Source organism: Protopterus annectens, chromosome 9.part0 (genome assembly GCF_019279795.1).
Source record: "Protopterus annectens isolate FY-2018-M chromosome 9.part0, PAN1.0, whole genome shotgun sequence".
Taxonomy (NCBI): domain Eukaryota; kingdom Metazoa; phylum Chordata; order Ceratodontiformes; family Protopteridae; genus Protopterus; species Protopterus annectens.
Genome location: NC_056743.1, coordinates 4,466,247 through 4,493,274, shown reverse-complemented (window position 1 = coordinate 4,493,274; position 27,028 = coordinate 4,466,247).

Genomic DNA, 27,028 nt, shown 5'->3' with positions numbered 1-27,028 from the left:
GAGTGGAATAAAATTAAGGTGTAGTTTAAAAATAGGGTGGAAATAAAAGAAAGGGAGCAATGGTTAAGAAGTAAATAGAATTATTTACAAGGACTGACAAATGTGAAAGTATTGCAGAAAATAATTATATGTCATTGGTGATTATCAAAATGATTTATATAAAATGCTTGCATTAAAATGTATTAGAACTGTATGTCATGCGTATATCATTTATTTATTTTATTTATTTTACATTTGTTGACCGGGATAATCTGACTGGATACATGTCCATTTTCAGCGGAGGCCCGGGGAGAAAAGCTCCACATTGATAGTTATATACATGAGAATTACATTGTATCATATCAGATTGCTTGTACATATCAGACTGCTTGGATAGATTTGTGTGTTGAAAAGGATATTTGCAAAATGCTTGTGTTTAAAAAGCCTAGGAACTAGAGTCAGATGATGTCGTTCTGCAAGTTATCCCAGCAGTAATATTTGAGATATTAATTTGAGAAGTCTCTTATTGAGACAGAGCATTTTGTATTCTGTCTTGGACCTGAGAGGAACTAGAGGATCCATTCACCACATCTGCCTTGCTCTAAGTAAGTTATTAGGGTATAGTATAATTAGGTAAACCCAAAAAGGGGATGTAAGCGAACAATAAAACCAAGAACACAATCAAAGGTCCACTAATGAGATCGAAATAAGGGTCCGAGAAATAAGGATGTACAATTTATTATACCACGCCAACCAAAATTAAAACTTGTAACACATAGATAGAAGATGCTAAAACACATTAACGCTATAACAAGTGATAGTGCATTTTCATACAAACTTTATCAGATGCAAATACCCCAAGCTAAATAGTACAAACGTTTATGTGTGGCTGAGAGTCTAGGACCAATCTCTATCTAAAAATAATTAATTTAAAACCAATCAAAATGCATGAACAAGATTTAAAAAAAACATTAAATATTCAAAGTTAATCAGTCCTTTGAAATAACTTGTATATAAATAAATAAATAATATAAATACTAACTTTAAAATTATTATGATAAAACCACAATTTATATACTTGATTTATAATGAATACTTGAAACATTCTAAAACATTTAAATGAATAATGAATGATTGCATAAATAACAGTGGATAAATGAATGTTTTGCTACCATCTAGTGGCCATATAGCAAATCACATGTATATAAAACATCACATATATAAAAATGATAAATAATATGCATGTAAAATTAGAAGTTATGTACCTACCATAACGTTCCATGTTAGTTGTCTTCTTTTCACCTTCTTTCTTGCTGGTTGGGTTCGGAGCCGATCCTCGGCTCCGACTCGGCCACTCTAAAAGCTTGAGAGCTAGTTCCACCGGCTCGAGACTCCCCTATTTCCCACAATGCTAGGTGGTAACTCCTCAGATCTCGTTTGAAAGCTAAGGCCAGCAATGAAATTCCATAAGGAACAAATAAAAAACTCCTCTAGGTCTGTCCTGGCTAGGGGGAAGGAGGGTGGGACGCAAGAAAGAAGACGAGAAGAAGACAACTAACATGGAACATTATGGTAGGTACATAACTTCTAAATGTTAAGTTGTCAATCTCGCCTTCATTCTTGCTGGTTGGGACCACGTCCCTAGCACCTTGTCCCGGGTGGCCTATCGGAACAGACCCTTGAGTACAGTGGAACCAAAGTTTGCTTGGTCTCTAGAGGCCAAGTCCAACTTATAATGAGAAATGAAGGTATGGGGAGAAGCCCAAGTAGCTGCAGAACAAATCGAATCAATAGGCAGCCTATCTTGGAAAGCTATAGAAGTGGCTAAAGCTCTAGTTGAATGAGCCCTGGGTTATGGCAACCGTTGATGTCTTATCTCATACACTAGGGTAATCAACGAAGTAAGCCATCTAGAGTGAGACACCTTGGAAACTGGAAGGCCCATTCTACCCTCAGCATAAGAAACAAAGAGTTGGTCAGATTTCCTGAATTGTTTGGCCCTGTCTAAATAGTACCTAAGTTGGCAATGAATATCTAAACAGTGTAACTTTTGTTCTGACCTATTTGAATAATTTGGGAAGAAAACAGGAAGCTCAATGGTTTGATTCAAATTTGCCAGTGAAGCTACTTTGGGCAAAAAAGATGGGTTAGTACGCAAGGACACCCTGTCTTTATGAAATACCAGATAAAGGGGTCGACTACACAGAGCATGGAGTTCAGAGACTCTTCTAGCTGAAGTGATAGCTACTAAAAGGAGTGTTTTCCAAGAAAGTAACTTTATTGAACATGAAGCCGCAGGTTCAAAGGGGGAAAGAATTAAGGATGCCAGAACCAAGTTGAGATCCCATTGGGGAGGAGGATCTCTAATGGGTGGTTTGAGGAGAAAAACTCCTTTCAAAAAGGCTTTGCAGAGTTTGTGAGACATAATGGAGGACTCTGAAACTCCAACATGAAAATCCGATATCGCTGCCAATTGAACTCTGATGGTAGATGGAGACGAACCTGAATGGAAAAGTTCGGCTAGAAAGTCTAGAACTGACTGAATGGAAGCAGTGAAAGGATCTATATTCTTAGACTGCGCCCAATAGGAAAAACATTTCCACTTGTTATGATAAATCTTCCGAGTGGAAGATTTATGAGAGGCTATCAAGATATCTCTAACTGAGTGAGATATCAGAGGAAGCCTGGCTAAAGTCGGAATTGGAGGAACCATGCTGTGAGGTTCAGAGAGGGAAGGGAGTGGTGCAACTGACCCGACTGATGGGTCAAGAGGTCTGGAACTGGGTCCAGATGCCAAGGTTGCTCCAACAGATAACGGTGGAGAAATGGGAACCAAACTTGTCAAGGCCAGTAAGGGGCAATGAGGATCATAGAAGCTTCCTGAGCGATGGCTATCTGTATCAGCTGAGATATCAGTGGGAAGGGAGGAAAGGCATACAGAATTCCCTGGGGCCAATCGTGGACTAGAGCGTCTCTGCTGGGGTGGCCTGGTTGGGGAAAGAGGGTGAAAAAAATCATCGCACTTGCTGATTTGGGGAGTAGCGAAAAGGTCGCAGCAAGGCCGACCCCACTTTCGAAAAACCTTCTCCAACACTGAATTCTTCAGAGACCACTCGTGAGGCATGAGAATAGCTCTGCTCAATTTGTCTGCAATAATCACATTGGACTTCACGGGAATGTGCGTTGCTAACAGAAATCGCTGAGAAGAAATCGCCCATTGCCACAGTCTGAGTGCCTCTCGACATAGGGGGTAAGATCTGGTTCCACCTTGTTTGTTGATGTACCACACTACAGACATGTTGTCTGTCTGAATTGCTATAGTTCCCTTGGGAAGAGAGTCTTGTAAGGCTTGCAACGCTAGAAGCACTGCTCTCATCTCTAGGACGTTTATGTGCAGGTGGCACTCGAACGGTTGCCACATGCCTTGGACTGTCCTGCCCTGGAAATGCCCCCCACCCAATCAGGGAGGCATCCGTTGTCACTGTAGCAACCGGATGGGGAGGGATGAAAGGTCTCCCTAGGAGGAGCTGAGGAGATGTGATCCACCAAGAGAGATGATTCTTGCACGTTTGAGTTATCTGAATAGGATGGGACATTGGAAGACTTTGGTAAGACCATTGTGTGAAAAGCATCCATTGTAAAATTCTCATATGGAAGTGAGCTAATGCTAGAAGGGGGATGGCCGCCGCCATAATCCCTAAGACTTTCAGGATCAGTCTGGCTTTGACTTTGTTGCTCTGCAAGACAAGAGAGACCTGTCTGTGTATGTCTGCTATCCTCTGCTCTGTGAGTCTGGCTGACATATTGACCGTGTCTAGATTTGCGCCTATGAAGGTAATAACATGACAAGGTGACAAGACAGACTTTTCGTAGTTTATTGAAATACCTAGCGCCTGACATGTGCGAAAGGTGTAGTCTCTGGCGTGAAGTAAAAGATGCTTGGTGGGGGCTGTAAGGAGCCAGTCATCTAAATAAGGAAACACCTGGAATCCTTGTCGTCTCAGGTGAGAGGCGACCACTGCCATGCATTTGGTAAACACTCGGGGGGGCTGTAGTGAGACCAAAGGGCAGGGCTCTGAATTGGAAATGACTGGTTCCCAGCCTGAAGCAGAGGAACCTCCTGGAGTGTCGACTCATTCTGATGTGATAGAATGTGTCCTGGAGATCTATCGAGCACATCCAGTTGTCCAGCCCCAAAAGGGGTAGAATGGACTGCAGCGTGACCATCCAGAACTTTGTTTTCTTGACAAACTTGTTCAAGTTGCTGAGATCCAGAATGGGTCTCCAGTCCCCTGTTTTCTTTGGAACCAAAAAGAATTTGGAGTAGATTCCGGATCCTGCTTGGTCTGCTGGAACTGGTTGAATGGCTCTTTTTGCGAGCAGCTTTGAAATTTCTAATGCTGCTTGCTCCCTTTGACTGGGTGGAACGTCTGGAAGGGATTTTTTGGATTGCTTCAGAATGAAAAGGAAAGGGATTCTGTAGCCTTCGGAAATGATAGACTGTACCCACTTGTCTTGAGTTAGGGATAGCCAGGCTTTTGGGTACAGTGACAATCTTCCCCTGACTGCCTCCGAAGGTGGGCAGTCGGGCAACACCTCAGGGATGCTGAAAGGGCTTGTCGGAAAAGGATTCTCGACTGCCCTGATTCTGCGGGCCCCCTCTGCCTCTAGGATGGCATCTGCCATTATTGTTCCCCCCTCTGCCTCTAGAGGGGAATCGACTCTGTGCTTCAGGCAAATCTCCTTGAGATTGTTTGCGGAACCACATCTTTCCCCCCTTCTGGCCTTTGGGTTAAGGTCTAGAAGGAGTAGAAAAACGGACTCTGACGGCAGAGAGAGTTTTGCCATCAGTCTCGCACCTAGTCAGGGTTTCCTTCACTTGAGGACCAAAGAGGGATGATCCATCAAAGGGGGAATTAGTGAAGGACACCTTGAAAGGGTCCGCAAAGTTACATAGCCACATCCAGGCATGCCTACGCAGGGCTACGCCTGTACCTGCCGCTCTACTTGCTCCATCAGCCGCATATGAAAGGAGGCGCATGGAGGAGTTGGTTATAGAATTAAGGGTTGCCAGCTGAGAGTTCATTCTATCCTGAAAACCCGTAGCTGTTGGGTCCTTCAACATCTCACTCGCTTCCTTGAGCAAATCCCTCTGAAGATGAGTAAAATGACACAGGTAATTCAGCGATCTCATAGTAAAGGTCACTGATGAGAACATCCACTTCCCGTACCTGTCCATCGACCTAGACTCCTTGTTAGGAGGATGAACTGGATCAGCTAACTCCTTCTTGGTGGCCGCAGCCACCACCATAGCATCAACAGAGACGCCTTTGGTCAGAAATTCTTTGTCCTTGGGGGCCGTGATGAATTTTGATGGTCTCCTGGGGGTGGGTTCCACTGAATCAGGAGCCGCCCAAGCCTTCTTTGCCACCACTTGCATAAGAGGGTCAAAAGGAGGGGACACCCAGGAGGTGGAAGGGCGAGAACCAAACGCCTCAAGATACACTGATTCATCCTCTGAAGGGTTGAGGGCTGGCCAATTCCCCCTCTGTTTTAAGATTTCAAGGATGTTTGCAAAGGAGACATCTTCAGAGGGGAAATGAGGGGAACCTTCAGAATCCTCTAAATCAGTGTCAGAGGTGACAGACTCAGGGGAATCAATGTGCTTCCTCTTGCACTGCCTCTTCCTAGGGGGCTCTCCTACAGGGTCAGGAGAGGCCTCGGAAGAGGAGGAGGAGATACCCACTGGGGAAACTTGAGGAGCTGGCTCTCTATGGTCGGGAATGAGAGAGTGAGAAGAAATCACCGGAGGCACCAAAGGGGGAGGAGCAGAAGGAGCCGACTGTGGAGTTGAACCTGGTTCTAACACGCTCCTCATGACCTCGAAGGCACCCCTGTCAGGCAGAGCCGGAGGTCTCCGTTCTGAAAAACTGAAAACCTCCCCCGGCACCGACAGTGATGGCTCCGAGGCCGATGTCAGAGCCGAACTCACCAGCGCCGAAGCACCAAGAGGGAGAGCGGGGTCGGACAAGGGTCCGATGCCACTTGCCCCCTCGGAGCCGATGAGGGAAGTCCGGCGCTGAGATTCTTCCAAGGAAGACATCGGAGCAGACGACGGAACCGAAGACAAAGGTATCGGTTCCGATGCCACCACAGTCTCGAACTCAAAAGAGTCAGAGGAGGAATATTTTGAGTAATAGGAATAGGTCTCGACTGTTGAGTCGGACTTTGAAGCATCTGGGCTAATGCCTCGGACTTAAGAAGTCGACTCACTACTCTCTGAAGGTCATGGTCCGATAACCTGGAAGACCTAGAAGAGTGGGATCTATGGCTCCGTTCAGACAGCAAGGGTGATGCTGGAGCCGACTGAACGGAGCCAATAAATGGAGATCGGGACCTTTTTCTAGATGTCGGTTCCGACAATTTAATCGGAGCCGACTGAGTTATGTCTTCCTCGGCTCCGGCCGGAGCCGAGGACACCGTAGGGGCTTGTATTCGAGGTTCATCGGCTCCGGCCGGAGCCGATGTTCGAATAGCCTTAGGGCCTCCAGAAGATGGCTCAGAGGCTGGAGCCGAAGGTCTGGAAGGCTTAGAGGGTTTCCCCAATGACTGAGTCGAGGGACCCTCAGGCTTTAGTAAGCCCCTTAAAATAAGTTTATTTTTTCGCTCCTGCAGGACTCTAGGGCTGAAGCCATGGCAAACAGCACATGAGTCCTGCAGGTGCAAAGGTCCCAGGCAGTACACACAAGAAGTGTGACCGTCTGTCAGAGACATCTTCTGACAGCATGAGTCACACTTCTTAAAGCCTGAGACCTTTGATTCCTTAGACATATCTAAGGGGAAAGTGTAACCACACAAACACACACACACACACACACCGATTACACTTAGGAATAAATTAAACTAATTTAAATTAATTTATAAGTAACAAGAAATAAAATCCCTACAAAACACAGTCACTCACTACAGGAAGGGAGGGACTGGGCCTAGGGCCCGAGGGACAAATTCTAGAGATTTTTGGAAAAGGGGGGGGGGGAGTTAACGGGAATGGGATAGATTACTTCAAAAATTAACTATTTAGAAAAACTAACTTTAAAAGGGGGATAAAAGCTAAGAAAACTAGTTTCTTTACCAAAAACTAACCTGAGCCGGTAGGAACACACCTCGATCGCTGTAGCGGCAAACGAGATCTGAGGAGTTACCGCCTAGCATTGTGGGATATAGAGGAGCCTCAAGTCGGTGGAACTAGCTCTCGAGCTTTTAGAGTGGCCGAGTCGGCTCCGAACCCAACCAGCAAGAATGAAGGCGAGATTGACAACTTAACATAATAGGTTGTTGTAATGAAACCACATTTTGTATGTTTACCATATACTGACAACTGACAATTTGAAACAAATTGAAAAATAAACAATTAAAAAAATGACAGCAGTTTGAAAGATGTTTGTACTAACATCTAAATCACCATATGGCAAATTAATTTGATTTAGATGTTAGTACAAAAATCTTTCAAACTACTGTCATTTTTTAATTATTTGTTTATTTTTCAATTTAATTGTTTCAAATTGTCAATTAAGTCAATATATGTTAAACATACAAAATGTAGTTTCATTACAACAACCCATTTTTTACATGCATATTAGTTATCATTTTTATATATAAGTGATTTTTTTATATACATGTGATTTGCTATATGGCCACGAGATGAAAGCAAAACATTCATTTATCCACTGTTATTTATGCAATCATTCATTATTCATTTAAATGTTTTAAAATGTTTCAAGTATTCATTATAAATCAAGTATATAAATTGTGGTTTTATCATAATAATTTTAAAGTTAGTATTTATATTATTTATTTATATACAAGTTATTTCAAAGGACTGATTAACTTTGAATATTTAATGCTTTTTTTAAATCTTGTTCATGCATTTTGATTGGTTTTAAATTATTTTTAGATAGAGATTGGTCCTAGACTCTCAGCCATACATAAACGTTTGCACTGTTTAGCTTGGGGTATTTGCATCTGATGAAGTCTGTACGAAAATGTACTATTACTTGTTATAGTGTTAATGTGTTTTGGTGTCTTCTATCTGTGTGTTACAAGTTTTAATTTTGGTTGGCATGGTAAACTAAATTGTACATCCTTATTTTGGACTCGGCCCTTATTTGGATCTCATTTGCGAACCTTTGATTGTGTTCCTGGTATAGTATAATTCTTTTAAATTCAGTCAAGAATATAATTAAGCTTAGTTTAGATATATTTTATTTATTTCAGATTGTCCTGCAATGTTGTTTTAAATATTTCCCGTGGTTTTGAACTCTGTCACTGTGAATATATATTTAGTATTGTCTTGTTCTTTTATTAATTATTAAATATATTTAAACATTTCATTGTGGCTGATCTGTGTAGAGATATTTAAGTTTTGAGAGTACCTGCATATTTATTTCATGACAATGTGTGGGCTACTCCTAATAGCCTTGCTCTTGGTCAAACTACCATTTGCATTAGTATTAATATTAACAAAGGGTGTCCAATCATTCTGTGTAAGGGCCTTAAAGTAACTGATAGTGGGTTCTGGTGGCAGTGATAACTACCTTATAGTCTGGGCAGAAAGGGGCATAGCTAGTAAACCTGTGCTGACCTTTCCAGATGTGTGTGTGTGTGTGTGTGTGTGTGTGTGTGTGTGTGTGTGTGTGTGTGTGTGTGTGTGTGTGTGTGTGTGTGTGTGTGTGTGTGTGTGTAAAACAAATCTCCAAGGGTGTGTGTGTCAGTTACTTGGGCATGGTCACTATGCACTGGTTGGACAGAGTGAGTGTTGGAGGACTTGTCTTGGTACCCTGGCTAAGGATTCAACTCTATAGTTGTGCTAGTGGGAGTCTTATTGGGGATCCGGAGAAAGAGGGAGAATCCAGCCCCAGACTGACTGTGGTCTCTGTGTGCTCTTAAGGAAAATTGCACTTGATGCAGAGAATTGCATCTGGAAATACTGTGGCTGTACTTGTCATCCTCCAGGTGTATGTCCCCCACTGGTGCCAGTGGTGAGTATTGGGGGTCCTTGATTATTGTTCCAGTGGTGGGTTGTCATACATTGGCTGGCAGTGGTGGAATCAGCACATCACATACTGGGATTCAGTGGTGTGGATATTGAACTTATGTAACCTGTAAGCAGTTGTCACTAAAGAAGGTGTTTGTACTCTCAAGCAGCCACACAGTAGATATTCAGAGTTTTATATCACAATAGTTTTATTTATTTTTTGTTAACTTAGTCAGGGAGAATAAGCAAGGATGCCAGCAGAGAATTATGTCAAGCTGACAAGGAACCAGTTGGCTGAGATGTGCCAAGTCAAAGGACTGGGGCATGCCAACCCAACTAAAGGAGAAAAGATTGCAGCCTTAACCGCAGTTTTATCACAGACCAGCAACCAGAACAACTAGAATGGCCTTCAGGATGTGCAACCCTCAGAAAATGGACAGTTCAACTTTGCTTAAGAGGACTTAAAATCCATCTGAAGTTAGAGAGACTTGAACTTGAGGCCAAATGTTTGGAAACAGAATCAGCAGAGAGACTGTGGCATTTGGAGGTCGAAGCAGAATCAGCAAGGAGACTGAGATGTCTGGAGGGTGAAAAAATGAGAGGCAGAAGCAACATGAAAAGGAGATGCTGACCTTTCCCCGGGGTCATGGAGGTAACAGGGAAGGGAGCAATTCAACCCCACAAGCAATAAAGGTCATTACATTTCTTCCACAATTTACAGAAGGTGACAATTTTAATAGTTTTATTCATATGTTTGAAAGGGCATGTAAACAGTATAATGTTGACTCCATGGTAAAGCTGTAACTGCTGTTTCTAAATTGTCTGACACTGATTGCTTAAATTATAATACCATTAAAAATTCTTTATTAGAGTGTTTTAAGTCAACGGAAATAAATAAAAAGTACCGAGCTTGCAAGGCTTAAATTAAACAAACTTTTAATACGCAAGAGAACAAGATAAGACAAAGTAAGTGCTTTCACGGTTATCACACCACTTCATCAGACATTCTCAATGCAGCAAACAAGCAATTAAATAGAATTATAAAGAAACAATCAAACCAATAAAAGACTAGCCCCTAGGACTAGTCTTCTATTGGTTTGATAGGGGCTAGTCTTTTATTGGTTTGATTGTTTCTTTGTAATTCTATTTACTTGCTTTTTTTCTGCATTGAGAATGTCTGATGAAGTGGTGTGATAACCATGAAAGCACTTTGTTTTAACTTGTTCTCTTGTGTATTAAAAGTTTGTTTAATTTAAGCCTTGCAGGCTCGGTACTTTTTATTTATTTCCATTTACTTGTTTTAATTGTACCGTTCCGAGTTGTGCTGTTTATTTTTATTATATTTTAAGTTAACACCTGAAGCTTACAGAAAAACGTTTTCTGAGCATAGACACAAGGTAGATGAAAGTGTGTGAATATATTGCTGAGTTAAGCATTTATTTTCATAGATGGGTGAGTGGGTGTCAGGTCACCACTTTTGAAAGACTTGGAGGCCTTTTGGTGAGGGAACAAGCCCTTAGCACTTTGCCTGAGGACATGAAGATTTGGTTGGCAGATAGGGAATGCAATACTGCAGATGAGTTGGGAGAAAGGGAGACCTGTACCTAGCAAGCAGGGCATCACTGCACAGGAAAGGGATACTCAGTGCTGCACATGGGTCTAAGGGAACTCATGGTGGGCAGCCTAAACTGCCCCAACAGAGTCCACCAGTAACAGGGGAGGCCACTAGTTCAGGTACAGGGCCAGGATCAAGGGTTAAATGTTTTAAATGTAACCAGTGTAGTATATAGATGTCCATGGAGGCAAGGTGGGGAACAAAAGGTAGGGGAGCCAGTAAGTAGGAATAACAGAATGCCAGAAGTAAGTTGTCTGGACACAACAAGGGTACCAAACTGCAACAAGAGGTTATACCCTATCTTAGTAAATGGGAAACAGGCCACTGTAAGAGAGACACAGCCTCTGACCTAACTATTGTGAAGCCTGCACTGGTTAAAGAGGAGCACTACTTGCTTGGGCAGTCTACTCCAGTCACAGCTTTAGGAGGGACCTCATTCCAAATAATTTTGGCTAGTGTTCACCTTGACTGGGAGGGTGGAAAAGGAAGCAAGCAAGTAAGTGTGTTTGAGGATATCCCTGTGGATGTCCTGATAGGGAATGATTTTGATAATGCAGTACCTTGTGTGCATGCAGTTACACACAGCCAGGCTTGGAGACAAGCATGTGGGTCTGGTAGCCTGAGGGGGACCTAGACAGACTGCACCCTTGAAGCCAGGACTGGTGAGGTGGTTACTTCAGGGAGGGAGCTACCATGTAGCAGTGACAATGAAGGTGAGCCACAGCTGCTGGTGGGTAGTGATGTTCCCTTGGACAGAGTGACTGAAAAGGCAGAGGTGAGTAGTAGTACCCAGGCTGACAGTGAGGTGTCGCTGTCAGATGATACCAGACTTCCTGTGGAAGGGGAGCTGTGTAGGGTTACAAAGAGAGTTGATACAGGCTCAGCTCTCAGACCCTACATTACAGGGCTTGAGGGAGGTAGCCAGGGAGGCACCTGATTCTCAAGGAAAAGAGGAATCTGTACACTAGGACAAAGGATTACTGTATAGAGAGTGTACCCCTGAGAGAGGGCTAGAGGGGAAGAGGATACAGCAGTTGCTAATGTCCAGAGCCTATCATCTGGCACTTCTAGCCATAGCCCATGTTATTCCCTTTGTAGGTCATTTGGGCATAAAGCCTACAAAGAGACACTGGCCTGGGATTTCCAGGGATGTAGCAGGGTACTGCAGGACCTGCGAGCAGTGCCAAAAGGTAGGCAAGGCAGGAAACAACGTGAGAGCTCCTTTGATGCTTTTGCCTGTGATTGAGGAGCCATTTTAGAAGGTAGCTATGGATATTATGGGGCTTCTGAGTACCCCAAGTTTCACAGGGAAGAAGTATATCCTAGTGTAGTAGATTATGCTATCAGATGCCCTGAGGCAGTGGCTCTGTCCTCCACTGAGGCAGAAAAGGTGGCAAATGCTTTGTTAGAGATTTTCAATGGGGTATGTTTCTCAATAGAAATACTGACTGACAGAGGTGCCAGTTTCATATCAGACCTACCGGCTTGCCTGTGTGATCACCGTGGGGTGAAGCACCTAAAGACCTCCCTGTACCACTCCCAGACTAATGGTCTGGTGGAGAGGTTAAACTCTACACTAAAGACTATGCTACAGGAATTTGCAGACCAGTTTAAGAGGGAATGGGACAAATATTTTCCCCATCTGTTTGCTTACAGAAAGGTTCCCCAGGAATCCACAGGTTTTTCACCCTTTGAGTTGCTGTATGGGCATAGGGTGAGGGTATGTTCTGAGGCAGCAGGTTATGGTTGTCCTTCCTATCAGACACATCAAGCCGCAGGCTGCTTGGGAGGGACCCTTCAAAGTGGTAAGGAATGTCAGTGATGTTAACTACATGGTAGAACTGCTAGGCAGGGGCACAAACTGTACCATGTTAACATGATGAAACCTTACCATGACAGGGAGGCCCAGGTGCTAAGTATTTGCAGTGGATGGTCGGAGGAGTCTGAGGGAGATCTGGTGACTAATGATCTCGGTGAGGATCAGACTGACACCTCAGTGGAAGGGGTAGCAATGTCCCAGCAGATCTCCCCTACGTAGGTTCAAGAAATCTGATCAGTGTTACAGGAGTTTAGGGGCATGTTAACTGGGAAACCAGGGTGTACCCACTTGGTGCAACACCATGTGGATACAAAACCCCAAAGGCCTATCAAGCAGGCTCCTTACAGGGTGCCTGAGGGACAGACTCTGAGAGAGGAGATACAGGAAATGTTGGAACTGGGGGTAATCCAGGAGTCCAGCAGTCCCTGGGCCTCCCCAGAGGTGCTGGTACCAAAGAAGGATGGCAGGACCAGGTTCTGTGTGGACTACAGGAAATTAAATAGTCACACAGAGTCAGATGCTTACCTCATGCCTAGGACAGATGAAGCCCTAGAGCAGCTGGGTGGGGTTAAGTATCTTACCACTGGTGATCTTACCAAAGGTTGCTGCCAAGTGCACTTGACTCCCAATGCTACAGAGAGGTCAGCCTTTGTAACTCCTTTCGGCTTGTATGAATTCACAAAGATGCCCTTTGGGATGAAAAATGCCCCAGCAACTTTCTAGAGGCTTACAGATTGTATCCTAGCAGGAGCAGGAGATTTTGCCCTTGTTTACCTGGATGATATTGCCATCTACAGCCATTCCTGGCATGAGCACTTTCAGCATGCCAGGGAGGTCCTGGGCAGACTACAGTGGGCAGGGTTGACCATTAAGCACAACAAGTGTCAGGTGGGTATGGCAAAGGTGTCCTACCTGGGGCATAGAGTGGGGAGTGGTAAGTTCAGGCCAGAACCTGCCAAAGTGGAAGCCATTCAGGCATAGCCTGTTACAAAAAGTAGGTGAGGGCATTCTTAGGGACAGCAGGGTAGTACAGAAAGTTTGTCCCCAATTATAGTGCCATAGCTGCTCCCCTCACAGACCTGATAAGGGAAAACAGGCCAGATAAGGTAGTGTGGACCCCAGCATGTGAGCAGGCATTCCAGAAGCTTAAAGGAGCTTTGGGAAGACCCCCCCCCCCATGTTAGCCAGTCCAGATTACAGCAAAGAATTTGTTGTGTAGGTGGATGCTTCAAACCATGGAGTGGGGGCTGTACTCAGCCAGGTTTCCTCGGAGGAGGAAGAGCACCCAGTGGTACATCTCAGCCATAGGCTCCAACCCTAGGAGGAATGTTAAGCAGCTGTAGAAAAGGAAAGTGTCAAAAGATTTTAATACTCTTAACATATACTGGAAGAATCACGCAGCTAAAGGTAGGCCAAAAAAGAGTTTATTTTACATGCATGGAGACATGCTACAAAGTACCTGGTATGTCAGCAGTCTAATTTCTGTACACTTTACATGGGTTTTTATACCCCCTTCTTCACATACACAGCAGCTGGTTACTAGACAAGGAATTTCAGTCAAGGCTATAAATTCACCTACTGGAGCCTTAACTGGTCAGAGGTCAGACACAAGATAAGCTCGTGCCTGCTAGATGGTCAGAGGTCACACACAAGATTAGCTTGTGCCTGGACCAAGGTAGCATCTGTGCATTCCTCTTTGGTCAGCAAATTCTTTATAAGAAAAACAACCTATTTTAGCTTATTTCTTTGCACGCAATGCAGTTTCACATTTTAACCCTTACTGTGCATGATACAAAGATGTTGAACACAAAGATTCTTACTACATTTCCCCCCTAACAACACTTTGTATCATCAGTAATATATTTTATTCATACAGTTTTTTGCATGACTCATGTTCTGTATATTCAGAATAATAAGCTTTAGTTGCTTTAGCAGACAATACATTTGATATTATCATTCGGATGCAAGGAATGCAGCAACAACCCAACAGTAGGAATATAATGGCACCAACACATATAGCAATTAAGACATTCATAAGTACTGTTCCCCAATTTCCAAACCAATTTTGGAAAAAGTCAGTTAATGGATTCTGTCCTGGTTTTGTAAGTTCAGAAACTTGTTGTAGGATCTCCAGATGGCTGTTAATGTCATATCCGTTGTCTGTAATGAACGGACAACACTCACAAGTACCTCCTTTCGCCGCTAGGGTGAAATCAAGCGCCATACGATTTTGCAACGCTACAGTCCTTATTGCAGTTAACTCATCCGTCACCACTTCTAGCGCAGAAAAAGTTGCATTGCTCAGAGTTTCTAACAGTTTTGACAGTTTTCTGAGCTCCCAAATAGATTTTACTGTTCCATAAGCTGGAAGAATACCAGCCCAAGAAATAATATCATCGCCCAAGTCCATGTGTGACAGCCCCTTGCTGCTACTATGGGCCAAATCGTGGTGATAGATCCAGGATGCATCAACATTACCTACAGGATTAACAGGTTTATTAACAGCACGCACATTTCATATTTTACCTTGGGGAAGAGAAAATGTATGTCTTATAGCTGGTGCTAAATAACCCAAAAAACAACTGCCTGACCAATTTCTTGGTAACCATTTGTATGCTTTCCTACCACAGATAAAATAACAATCATTTACTTTAAGTGTAATATTGACTGGAACAGAATGATTCCCTTTATCTTGCAGCCCTTTGAACAACAGATCATACACAGATAACATTTTTTCAAAGAAACTTGTGTCATTAATAAGCCCTGTACTATTAATAAGCACTTTTATGGGCTTGAAACTCGTTGCACAGTGTCCATCTATTGTACAGTTATGAATTATGTTTACATTACACTGACTCCATCCAACCTTAATTTTGCCCCCTCTTTGGAAGCATACAGTTCCATTTTGGCGACCCATGAGGGGTAATGTTATTTGTAAGGGCCTTGGCTACCGACAGTGCATCTGGGTGTGCTACCGGAAAAGCTTCTACCCATTTTGTAAAAGCATCAATAATGACAAACACAAATCGCTTCTGTTGAACAGGAGTTAGTTCAATAAAATCCATACAGATTGTGTGAAATGGATATGGAGGCAGCGGGAAAGCTGCTGGGGTGATCCGCACCCCACCACCATGGTATCGTGCACAAAGCAGGCACGATAAACAAAATCATTTAGCATACGCTATAAAGCCCTTGGTCCAGAAAATTTGCTGGATTATCTGAACCATAGCAGCAGGGCCCAGATGAGATGGGCCATGCGTCACTAATGAGGCATACCTAAAAAGGTTTGTTGGCAAGACATACTTATCATTTGGACCTACAAAAACTCCCTGCTTCTGAATAGCCCCATATTTAACCCATCGCTGTTTTTCCTGAACTGTACTAAGTTCCTGCATTACTTGTAAAGTTTGTAGATCAAATTTATCTGTAGGGTGAAGTTCTTTCTGTGTGGTCTCGAGTGCAATGGTAGAGGTTAAGGCTACACTTTTTGCAGTTTTGTCAGCCAGTGCATTTCCAAGAGATACTGGATCCTTGGCATTCGTGTGCGCTGTGCACTTACATATGGCCAGTCCCCGTGGCAGTTGGACAGCTTGTAAGAGGCTAAGGATTAAATCCTTGTGGGTTATTTCCTTTCCTGAGGCCGTAACCATTCCCCTATTTTTCCATTGCTGTGCAAAGACATGGACCGTGGAAAAAGCATACTGACTATCTGTGTAGATAGTAACTGCCTTATCCTTGGAAATGGTGCATGCTTTGGACAAAGCAATCAATTCAGCCGCTTGTGCGGACAGGTTCCTGGGGAGGGGTTTTGCCTCTAGTACCTTAGTCTCAGTTGTGACTGCATACCCCACTTGTGTGATGCCTGCCTCATTCTTACATGCTGACCCATCTACAAACAGGGTCCAATCTGAATTTGCCAAAGGTTGGTCCTTAAGGTCTGGTCTGGGTAAGACATTAGAGTGTATTAAATCTAAACACACGTGAGGGGCACCATCATCAGCTGTAGGTAACAGCGTGGCTGGATTAAGAGTGATGCATCGCTCAATAATCATGTGTGGTTGTGATAGTAACATTGTCATGCAGGACAAATGTCTGCTAGGAGAGAGAAAGGTAACTTTATCCTGTAGTAGTATTACCATGACAGAGTGCGGTACTCGTAAGGTAAGGTCATGAAATAAAACTCGGGTTGCAGACGCTTGCACAGCCAGTGCGGCTGCGACTACTGCTTGTACACAGTGTGGCAAAGACTGTGCCACTGTGTCCAGTTTACTGGAATAAAAAGCTAATGGTCTTGACTTATCCCCATAAGTTTGCAACAGAACCAATGTTATAAAGCCCTGCTTACAATCTACTGTCTGAACAAAGGGTTTTGTATAGTCAGGGAAACTAAGTGTTGCAGATCCTGCTATCAATTGTTTTACCCTAGTAAATGCCTGTATTGCCTTATCCGTCCATTTCAGCGCGTCATGTGCTGCCATGGGAAGTGCGAAAATAAGTTCCGAAAGTGGACTTACTTCCTCTGCATAGTTGTGAATCCAACTACGACAAAAATTTGTTATTCCTAAAAATGACATCATTTCTTTCTTTGTGCTGGGCATTGGTGCCTGTAAAATAGCTTTTTTTCTACAGTTATCTAGTCGTCTACCAGCATTTGAAATGGTATAGCCTAGATACCATACTTCAGTTCTACAAAATTGTAATTTAGATTTATTTACCTTATGTCCCTCTTTCGCCAAGAAATGCAATAACCGAATAGTTTCGGACTCACAGACAGCCTCCGTGGGTGCAGCCAGTAAGATGTCGTCCACGTACAATAGTAGATGACAGCCATGTTCTGGTTGAAACTGTGTCAGGTTCGTCGACATTTCTTGCGAAAAGATTGTAGGACTTTCACAATATCCTTGCGGTAGTCGTGTGTATGTGTACCGCTTACTCATAAACGTAAAAGCGAACCAAAACCTACTATCTTCCCGTAGAGGAATGGAAAGAATGCGTTACTAATATCAATGACAGAAAAATACTTATCCATGGGAAGGATATCATTTAACAAAACAGATGGATCTGGGACCATAGCAGCCCTTGGTACTACAGCAGCATTTACAGCCTGCAAATCCTGTACCATTCTCCATGTCCCGTCCGGTTTCCTTACTGGGAACAAGGGTGTGTTACACGTTGAATCTGTGCATGGAATTAAAACCCCAGCTCTTAGTAGAGCCGTGATCACTGGTAGAATGCCATCTTTTGCCTTTTTACTTATTGGATACCGACGCTTGTGAGGTCTAAAATCGGATTTTGGAGTTATTTTAACCTGCCCTGCTGTTTTTATTAGCCCAATGTCGTGCTGTCCTAGGGACCATAAGGATTTTGGTACTGACTGTAGTTTTAATTCTTCTTGTGGGGTCAGAAAGCATAGTCAAGATGGCATGCCTCCTGTAAACCTATGGAGGACACCTTTTTTTTTTTTTTGATTTTCTGCTTTTTCTCCTGATACTGGGGTGGACCGACCATTTCTTTAGGGACTTTTGGATACAAGGGTGGGGCTGTCGGTTTACGACAGACAACAGATGTCTCATTATCAACCTTTTAGATGAAAAATGTATCTTTTGCACTCAAGCCACCACTTCCCTTATTTAAAAACTGTTCCCTATGTCTCTTATTAGCTTCTTCTAACCATTTCTGTGCTTGAGGGAATTCCATCTTCACTTGATTTTTAACTTTGCCTCCTGCGTCCCTACACAGATTTCTCACCAAATTTTGACATTCTGATCTGTTTAAGTTACCACTAAACCCATAATTTGTCTTCCATTTTTTTATGTATTTTAAGTTTTTTTCTTTTTTTTTTCTTAGATGTAATTTAAACATATATTTCTCATCTTCAATCCTTTTATTTAAGCAGCCCTTACTAGCACAACAACTGCTTCCTATTCCCATTTTTCTTATTTAAAAGAAAAACTGTTTCCCATTTTTCTTATTTAAAAGAAAAACAGTTTCCTTTTTCTGAGATCTCTACCGGTCTTTTGTAAAATTTAAACAAAAGAAATTCCTTTATGACTAGTCCCTTTGTTCTTTAAAAAAGAGAACAATACAAAAAGAGGGAAAAAAAACATTATGCTTACCTTTCTGCGGTTCTTCCGCCCCATTCGTCACCGTCCCACAGATCGAATCTAAGAGTGACTGGCCTCTACTTACGACTTTTTTGTCGGAGGTCTTTCCGTTCAAGGGAGCCCGAGATTCGTTCTCCCTTTCCTGTACAGGTTTTTCAGTCCCTCTTATGCGATTCATACCGTGAAGAGGTGGCCCCACGTTGGGCACCAGAAATGTCAAAAGATTTTAATACTCTTAACATATACTGGAAGAATCACGCAGCTAAAGGTAGGCCAAAAAAGAGTTTATTTTACATGCATGGAGACATGCTACAAAGTACATGGTATGTCAGCAGTCTAATTTCTGTACACTTTACATGGGTTTTTATACCCTCTTCTTCACATACACAGCAGCTGGTTACTAGACAAGGAATTTCAGTCAAGGCTATAAATTCACCTACTGGAGCCTTAGCTGGTCAGAGGTCAGACACAAGATAAGCTCGTGCCTGCTAGATGGTCAGAGGTCAGACACAAGATTAGCTTGTGCCTGGACCAAGGTAGCATCTGTGCATTCCTCTTTGGTCAGCAAATTCTTTACAAGAAAAACAACCTATTTTAGCTTATTTCTTTGCACGCAATGCAGTTTCACATTTTAACCCTTACTGTGCATGATTCAAAGATGTTGAACACAAAGATTCTTACTACAGGAAGTCTAGCCATTACTTATACGGGAAAGTCCACTGGGCCCAGAGAGGCTGTTTTCCATGGAAGCCCTGGGAGAAAAGCTCCATGAAACAGATTACAGTAAAGATAGCAGTCCAATAAAAATAAAAGTACAAATACATATCAAATAATATAAAGTGTGAGCAATATTGCCCATAGTAGAAAAATATCGTGCAGATACATTTTAACAAATTCACACAGTTAAAGCAAAAGATATTTACAATATTTACAGAGTGTGACATATCATATGTGAATAGCTATAGAAGGTTATAGGCAGTTATAAGGTGCTTAGGGACTCAGGAGGATACCCTCCCAGGGGCTTTTGTTAAAGAGTTCTAGGTAGGGAGAATGCAGTTACATTTCCATTTGGAGAAGAGGTAGGTGTAAAGCTGAGTTTTAAAGTTGTTTGTGTTTGATATTGTCCTTAGTGTGGAAGGGAGAGAGTTCCATTTCTTACCTAAGGAGAAGGAGAGGAGAAGTTGTCCAGCAGGACATTTAGATTTGTGGACAGTAATTAAGTTTTGGTGTTCAGATCTGACAGTTCTATTTGGAGTGTATGGAGGAAGAATGTTAGAGCGGGGCATTTGGTTGCATTAAATATTAGTCTATGTACTATAATGAACTGGAGGAAGTCTAGGTAATTTGTGAATTCTAACTAGTTGAGGGATTGGAGGGTAACATAGTGATAAGTGGAATGTTTGGCTTTGGTGGCAAATTTAGAAATTTTGTTATAACAGTTTTCAAGTTTGGAAGTGATGGTAGAGGATAGGTTAGTTAGTAGCGGGGTGCTGTATAGAAGGGAGGGAAGGAGGTAAGAGGAGGCCAGGGTATGCCTGGTAGAAGTAGAGAGGAAGTGGTTATTCCTGTACAGCATACCTAGTTTTTGGTGGGTTTTCTTTATATTTTGCTGAATATGGATGTCAAACTTGAGGTGTTCGTCTACAGTTACACCAAGTAGTTTGGCAAAGGGAATAACTTTGATCGGAGAGTTGCTTTGGCTAAGCACTTGGAAGGAATTTTTATCAAAAGAGAAAGATTTTGAGGGTGTGAATAGTAGTATTTTAGATTTGTTAGCACTGACAGAAAGGTAATTTTGGTGCATCCAGAGCTCAGTAGTTGAGAAGGCAGTTTGAGTTTTAGATGGGAGTTCATGGAGGTCGTAGGCAGAGCAGACAATTGTAGAGTCATCTGCATATTGGATGACTTTGGCATTAGGAATAGTAGAGTGAAATTTATTGATAAATATATTAAACAGCATTGGTCCGAGGATGGACCCCTGTGGTACTCCAGTAGGGGTGGGTAAGAAAGGTGAGGTGACTTTTTTCTATTTCACAGCCTGAGATCTATCTAACAGATAGCTTGAGAACCAGGAAAGTGTGTTTTGGGAGAGATTTAGGTTTGCAAGGTGACTTAGAAGATGCTTATGGGAAACAGTATTGAATGCTTTAGAGAGATCTAGGAGAACTGTGGATACTAAGTTCCCAGAATCTCGGGCTTGATTGACAGTTTCTAAGAATGAGAGTAGAGCTGTTAGGAAGCCATGTTGGGTAAGAGTAAGAAGTTGGTTTTTAGTCAGAAAAGGCATAAGTTGGAGGTGGATGCATTTTTCTAGGATTCTGGAGATTGGAGAGAGAAGAGCTATAGGGCAGAAGTTTGAAATGTTAGTGTTTTTGCCTCCCTTGTGGAGATGAAGAATAAAGGTGGAACGCCAGAGTTTAAGGACATAGGATTTCTTTATGGATCTATTAATTAGGATACTAATTGGGAGAGCTATACCATCGGCAGCAGACTTGAGAAATGAAGAGGGGATGTTGTCAGGTGCATTGGAGCAGGGTTTAAGCTTGGATAGAAGTCTTTTTATGTAGTTAGTGGAGACAGGTTTAAGCTCAAACATGGGGGGAAATTATTGGGGACTTAGATGAGGTGGAATATAGGAGAGATGGATCATTGTTGGGAAAAGTTTTGGTTAGGTCAGATATTGACTCTATAAAGAGTTGAATGATGAGGCTAATTCGAGGTCAGATTTACTTGTGTCCGGACAGGGGTTATTTTTGGAACATGGGTTGAGGAGTGAGTTTATGGAGTTCCAAAAAAAGCCTAGGGTTTTGGGGATGGTTGGACTGGAGCTTAGTGTAGTAGGCTTTTTTGTCTTTGAAGATTTGTTTTTTTGCAAGGTTACAGAGCTGTGTATATTGGAGAAGGGTTTCAGGAAGTTTATTCTTTTGGTAAAGCTTCCAGGATTTGTCTCTTTGATGCATAATTTGCCTTGTTTCTTTGGTCAGCCAAGGGGCAGTTATAGTTTTTATTCTTTTTTCCTTGGTGGAACTGGGGAGCCAAGGGGCAGTTATAGTTTTTATTCTTTTTTTTCTTGGTGGAGCTGGGGAATTTAGAGCATCTAGGAAAGTAGAATTAAAGTGGTCTATGGCTTTATTGAGTGGAAGGATTTTTAGAATGTTCCAATTCATTTGTTTGAGATAGAGAAGCTTTTGGGGTCAAATTTACTAAGGTTGCGGGTCTGAATATATTGATGTTGGTGTGGATGGGATGTGGTTGCATGGTAAATGAAAGCTGGGAGGTGGTCACTAATAGAGTCAGGGATGGTCCCAGAATTGGTAGTTTTATTTGGATGGGTGACTAAGATCCAGTCAAGAGTGGATCCTGAGGGATTTGTTTTATTGGGTCTGGTGATGGAGTGTGTTACTTGAGTAAAGTTAAAGAGGTTAATGGACAGGGAGGGTATGGGACTGTTGATTTTATTCCAGTCGATATTTACATTGCCTAGTATGTAAGTTTCAAGGTTAATTTCAGCTGAGGCTCATTGGAGTATGTCTTCAAGGGTTGAGGCATTATTTCTGGGTGGGATATAAAGGGCGATGATACAGATGCTTTTGTGATCATTCATTTTAAATAGACCGACTGTTAGATCTGCACTGGTGAATTTAGGAATGGGGAATTAAGGTAAGTAGATTGGAATAGATTAATGCAATGCCTCCGCCTTTTTTCTTTGGGCAGTCACATCAAAGTGTGTGAAATCCAGAGGGTAGGATTTCAGAGTCAGAGATGTGGAGTTTGAGCCAAGTTTCAGAGATGGCTACAGTGTTAGGTTGGTTATGACTTAGTCATGTTTGAAACTGATGTGCTTTGTTGTTGAGACTCTGGGCATTGAGTGTGAAAATGAGTATTGTAGGGGGATGAAAGTTTAGAGGAAGGGGAGGGTAATTGTTATTTGTGGGTGAGTTAGGTCTGGGGCTGGGGTGAATGTCTCCAGCTATGACAAGGTTATTGAAGGAAGTTATTTTAGTGTGTTTTGATTTGGATTTAGGGTATTCAGGGTAGTCTAGTATTTGTTTAAGAGTAAGTGTCTTAGCAGTAGTAGAAATAATTTTAGGATTAAAAAGGTGCAGAGGGTTGAGCTGAAACAGAGAGGAGGAAGTGGAAAAGAAATGATTATTTGTGTGAGGGAGGAGATGGTTTTGTGTGGGAGTATGGTAAGGAGTAGAGAGTGGAAGCTGATTGGAGGTATAGGAGCTGGCATGGTATAAAGTTGTTAGGACTAGTAGGAGGGAGATGAGGATCCAATGTGTTAGGAACAGTAAGGAAGCATGGTTAGAAAAAGGTAGTTTAATATGGGAGGATTTGTAGTTGGAGAGAAGAACTGTGGGGTGAGAGGGGTAGTGAAATAGTGTATTTAATTAGTGATGTATTTAATTAATGTGAGTGAAAAGAGGGGAAGGCTTTGATTGGATGGTTGACTGTGGGTGAAAGGAGGAGGGGTAAACAGGGGAAGGCTTTGACTGGATGGTTGAATGTGGGTGAAAGGAGGAGGGGTAAAGAGGGGAAGGCTTTGACTGGATAGTTGTCTTGAGTGAGTAGGGAGTGGTTGAAATAAAAGTAGGAGTAGTGGGAGCGGGTGGAAATTGGGGGCAGGAGAGTGGAGTGAGCCCGCAGGGTGAATGGAACGGGTAGAGCCAAGGAAAAGGAAGAAAGCCAGCGAAAAGTTATCAGTGAAGCTGAGAATTAGCTCAGAGATAAGGATGCACTGTGTGTGTGAAATTAGAAAGATGCAGAGGGTTGACAGGATAGGAGCTGAAAACAGGGCAGTAGCAGTTTAGTAGAATATACTAAATATTAATAGGGCTAAAACAGGGCAGTTGTAAATTAATAGAACAGTTACAGTACTTTTGGCTTGTATTAAAGGATAGGTAGTGGTTGAATAATGCCACCTGGTGTCCTTACTGAGTAAGTACAATGGTAAGCTACGAGCACTCAGAGGAGGGGGAAAGAGCCTAGGAGAGTAAAGGGAGATAAAATCCATGGCAGACTGCTAGCGAATGCACGCAGGGTTAATATACAACAGTGGTAGGCTTAGGATATATTTTTTATTTTACAATAGGGTACATACACGTTTAAAGTTAGTTCTTGGGGAGGCAGAGTGGTTATAGAAGCACTGCAGGATCCCCTTAGGATGAACTTTACAAAAATAGAAATAAGAATCACAAGAAAAAACAATACCAGGTAGTACTTACAAGCGAGCACACTACTGGGGATTCCTATGAAGCAAGGCAAAAAAGCTAAGTCAAAAGATGGTGCCTTTCTACATCAGTTTTTTTTGATACCTCTGTTATTAAGCAGGAGTGGGAGGGAGGTGTGCAGGTTCAAGGTGGGGGAGGGGGTAGACACAAAGTAATACAAGGTTGTGAGTCAGAAAAACTGGACTAGGCCAGCTGCTAAAAAGAAAACAGGAAAATCAAGCTAAGTCAATTCCAGGTCAGTGTAGTGCAGTATCTTCCTAATAACTACAAATCTTATGCTACTAATCTAGTACAGTGTGGTGAAAAGGACCACCGCATCTACATGGAAAAACAATTGAAGTATGGGCTGCAGGTACATAGGTAAACTTTTTCCAAGAGAAAGTAGTTTTACGTAATTGACCTAGGAGTACAATAGGAAGAGAAAAATGGGGGGGGGCAGTAGTGTGCAGGTGTACAGTAAAAGGGAAAGAGTCTTCAGTTTAGAGGACAGATTAAATACAACTCTAACATATACTATTGTAGCTGAAAGCACTTTAGTGTTCCACCAATGCAGGGAAGTGTGGGCACTGCAGAAACTTCAACCTTATCTGTAATGGAAGGAAATTCACTGTAGTTACTGACCACAATCACTTAACATGGCTATATTGAGCCAGCCAGCAAAATGCCAAGTTACTAAAGTGGAGCCTAGGGCTGCAGGCATATGACATGATAGTGCAACACCGTAGTGGCGTCAGCAATGCCAACATAGATGGGCTCTCAAGACAGGGAATGGGATAAGGTATTCCCAGTTAGGCTCACCCCTCTCAAGCAATGCTTCTCAAGGGTCACTTGAAAAACTAGCTTGAGTCTTTAAAGGGGGGGGGGAGAAGTGTGATGAAAGGAAATGCTTCCAGCCCAGCTAGCTGGAATTTTGTAAATAATTATATGTCAATGGTGAATATTGAAATGATTTATAGAAGATGCTTGTGTTACAAATGTATTAGAGCTATATGTCATGTGTATATCAGACTGCTTGGATAGGCGTGTGTGTTGAAAAGGGTCTTTGCAAAATGTTTGTGTATAAAATGGATCCACAGTGTGCCCTATGTGCATGTATTAATGTAACTGTCTACATGTATATATTTTAATAGTGGAAAGTGGAATACAGGAGGTTAACTTCAGTCCAACAAATTTTAGGAAAATAGTTGAAATTAAATTACTTTATAGGCTAAGCAATACAAGATGGTATCTTTCAGTTTTCAATATAGCTAGAGAGACAGAGTCTGTGCTAAGAGGCTTTGTGCATTGTCTTTAGGGTGACTTAATTACTAGTCTTGAAAGCATTAAGGAATGCAATTGTTTTAGGACTTCCAGCATCTGCCAAAGATCTGAGGTCTATGTATTTTCACAAGTAGATGCTAAATACTGCCAGCTTCCAGCAGGGAGGGGTTTGCCTGGGAACAAGAGTCAGATGACAAGAAGTGGTGATATTCTTCAAGCTATCCCACCAGTAATATTTCACATATTAATTTGAGAAGTCTCTTAGTGAGACAGAGCATTCTGTATTCTGTCTTGGACCTGACAACAACTAGAAGATCTAAGTTATTAGGGTATAGTATAATTCTCTTAGATTCAGTTAGGAAAATAGTGAAGCTTAGTTTAGATATTTTTTCTTTATAAAGGTATGGCATCCAAGTCCAAGGAAGTCATTGTTCCATCATATTCGGCATTCATCAGACCTATCACTGAGTACAATGCCCCTTTTGGTATGTACCTAACCAGGCATATCCAACAACTGGAATGTCCACAGAGGTTCCTCACTAAAAGAATACAGGGCATAAGTAAAATGTTCTATTCAGACTACTTCAAGGCCCTATCCTTGTAGTCTGTCTCCTACAGGATTTTGAGGGGAGATCTATGCCTGGCATACAGGGCATTCCCAGATCCCACTCTGATGGACCTCCTGCATATCCACAAAACAAACAGTACCAGAATTTCCCATTCTAAAGACTTAAATCTTGCCTGTGATATAAATAGGACCTGCTGGAGAGATAGCTATGTATCCTAGATACTACCCAGTCTATGGAACCTGCTCCCCATCCATGTGAAGCAGAGTTCCTCCCTAACCCAATTCAAGTGCAACTTGGACAATTGGATGAGAAACCAGAAATTCATCCCTGGTTTGGCACCTATGTCTCTGATGCAAACAGGTAACCTGTAAATGGTTCATCTCCCAGGCCCATGCTTACACTTATCAAGGTATCAGAACTTGTCAGAGATTTGGGATGCATGGCTAGGCTTAAAAAGGCCCATGTGGTCATTAGCCTAGTAAATACCTATGAACCTATTGAGACTGGTTGCAATGTTGTTTTAAATATTTCCTGTGGTTTTGAACTCTGATGTCACTGTGAATCTATATTTAGTATTGTCTTGTTCTTTTATTATTTATTAGTTAAACATTTGATTGTGGCTGATCTGTGTAGAGTTATTTAAGTTTTGAGAGTACTTGCATATTTATTTGGTGACACTGTGGAACAGTCCTAATAGCCTTGCTCTTGGTCAAACTATCATTTGTATTAGTATTAATATGTTTGGAAGCTAGGAGGAAAAAAACTGAAAGATCTGGAAGTTATCATTTAATAGTATTTTAAGAGGATGAGAAGTACCACCATCCTGGAAGAAAACAGTGGTATCTGTAATACCTAAAGAGGGTAAAGATTCATCAGACCCAGCTTCATACAGGCCCATTTCAGTATTAAACCATGATTATAAAGTGTTCATGCCTATAACAGCTAAAAGAATGACAAAAGTAATGCCAAAACTGATAGTTATGGATCAATGTGGTTTTGTGGAGGGGAGGCAAACATTTGGACAACATTAACAAAACATTGATGATCCACAGGGAAGCAGAATGTAAGAAAATACCATTGCTGTTAGTGGGTCTTGATGCAGACAAAGCATTTGACAGAGTAAGCTGGGACTTTATGAGCAGGGCAATGGAAGCATTTGCATTTCCTGAAAAAAATATAAGACTGATTAGGAGAATATATGAGGGATCGGAGGCAAAAATTAAAGTGTGTGGGGTCCTCTCTGTTAACTTCTGCTTGAGCAGAGGAACCAGGAGGGGTGTCCTCTTTCCCCTTTATTATTTGCATTATATTTAGAACCAGTAGCAAAGAAAATAAGGGACTCAGAAATTCAAGGATACAGTTGGTATGGTAGTCAAGAAAAGCTGGCTTTATTTGCAGATATTATTTTGTACCT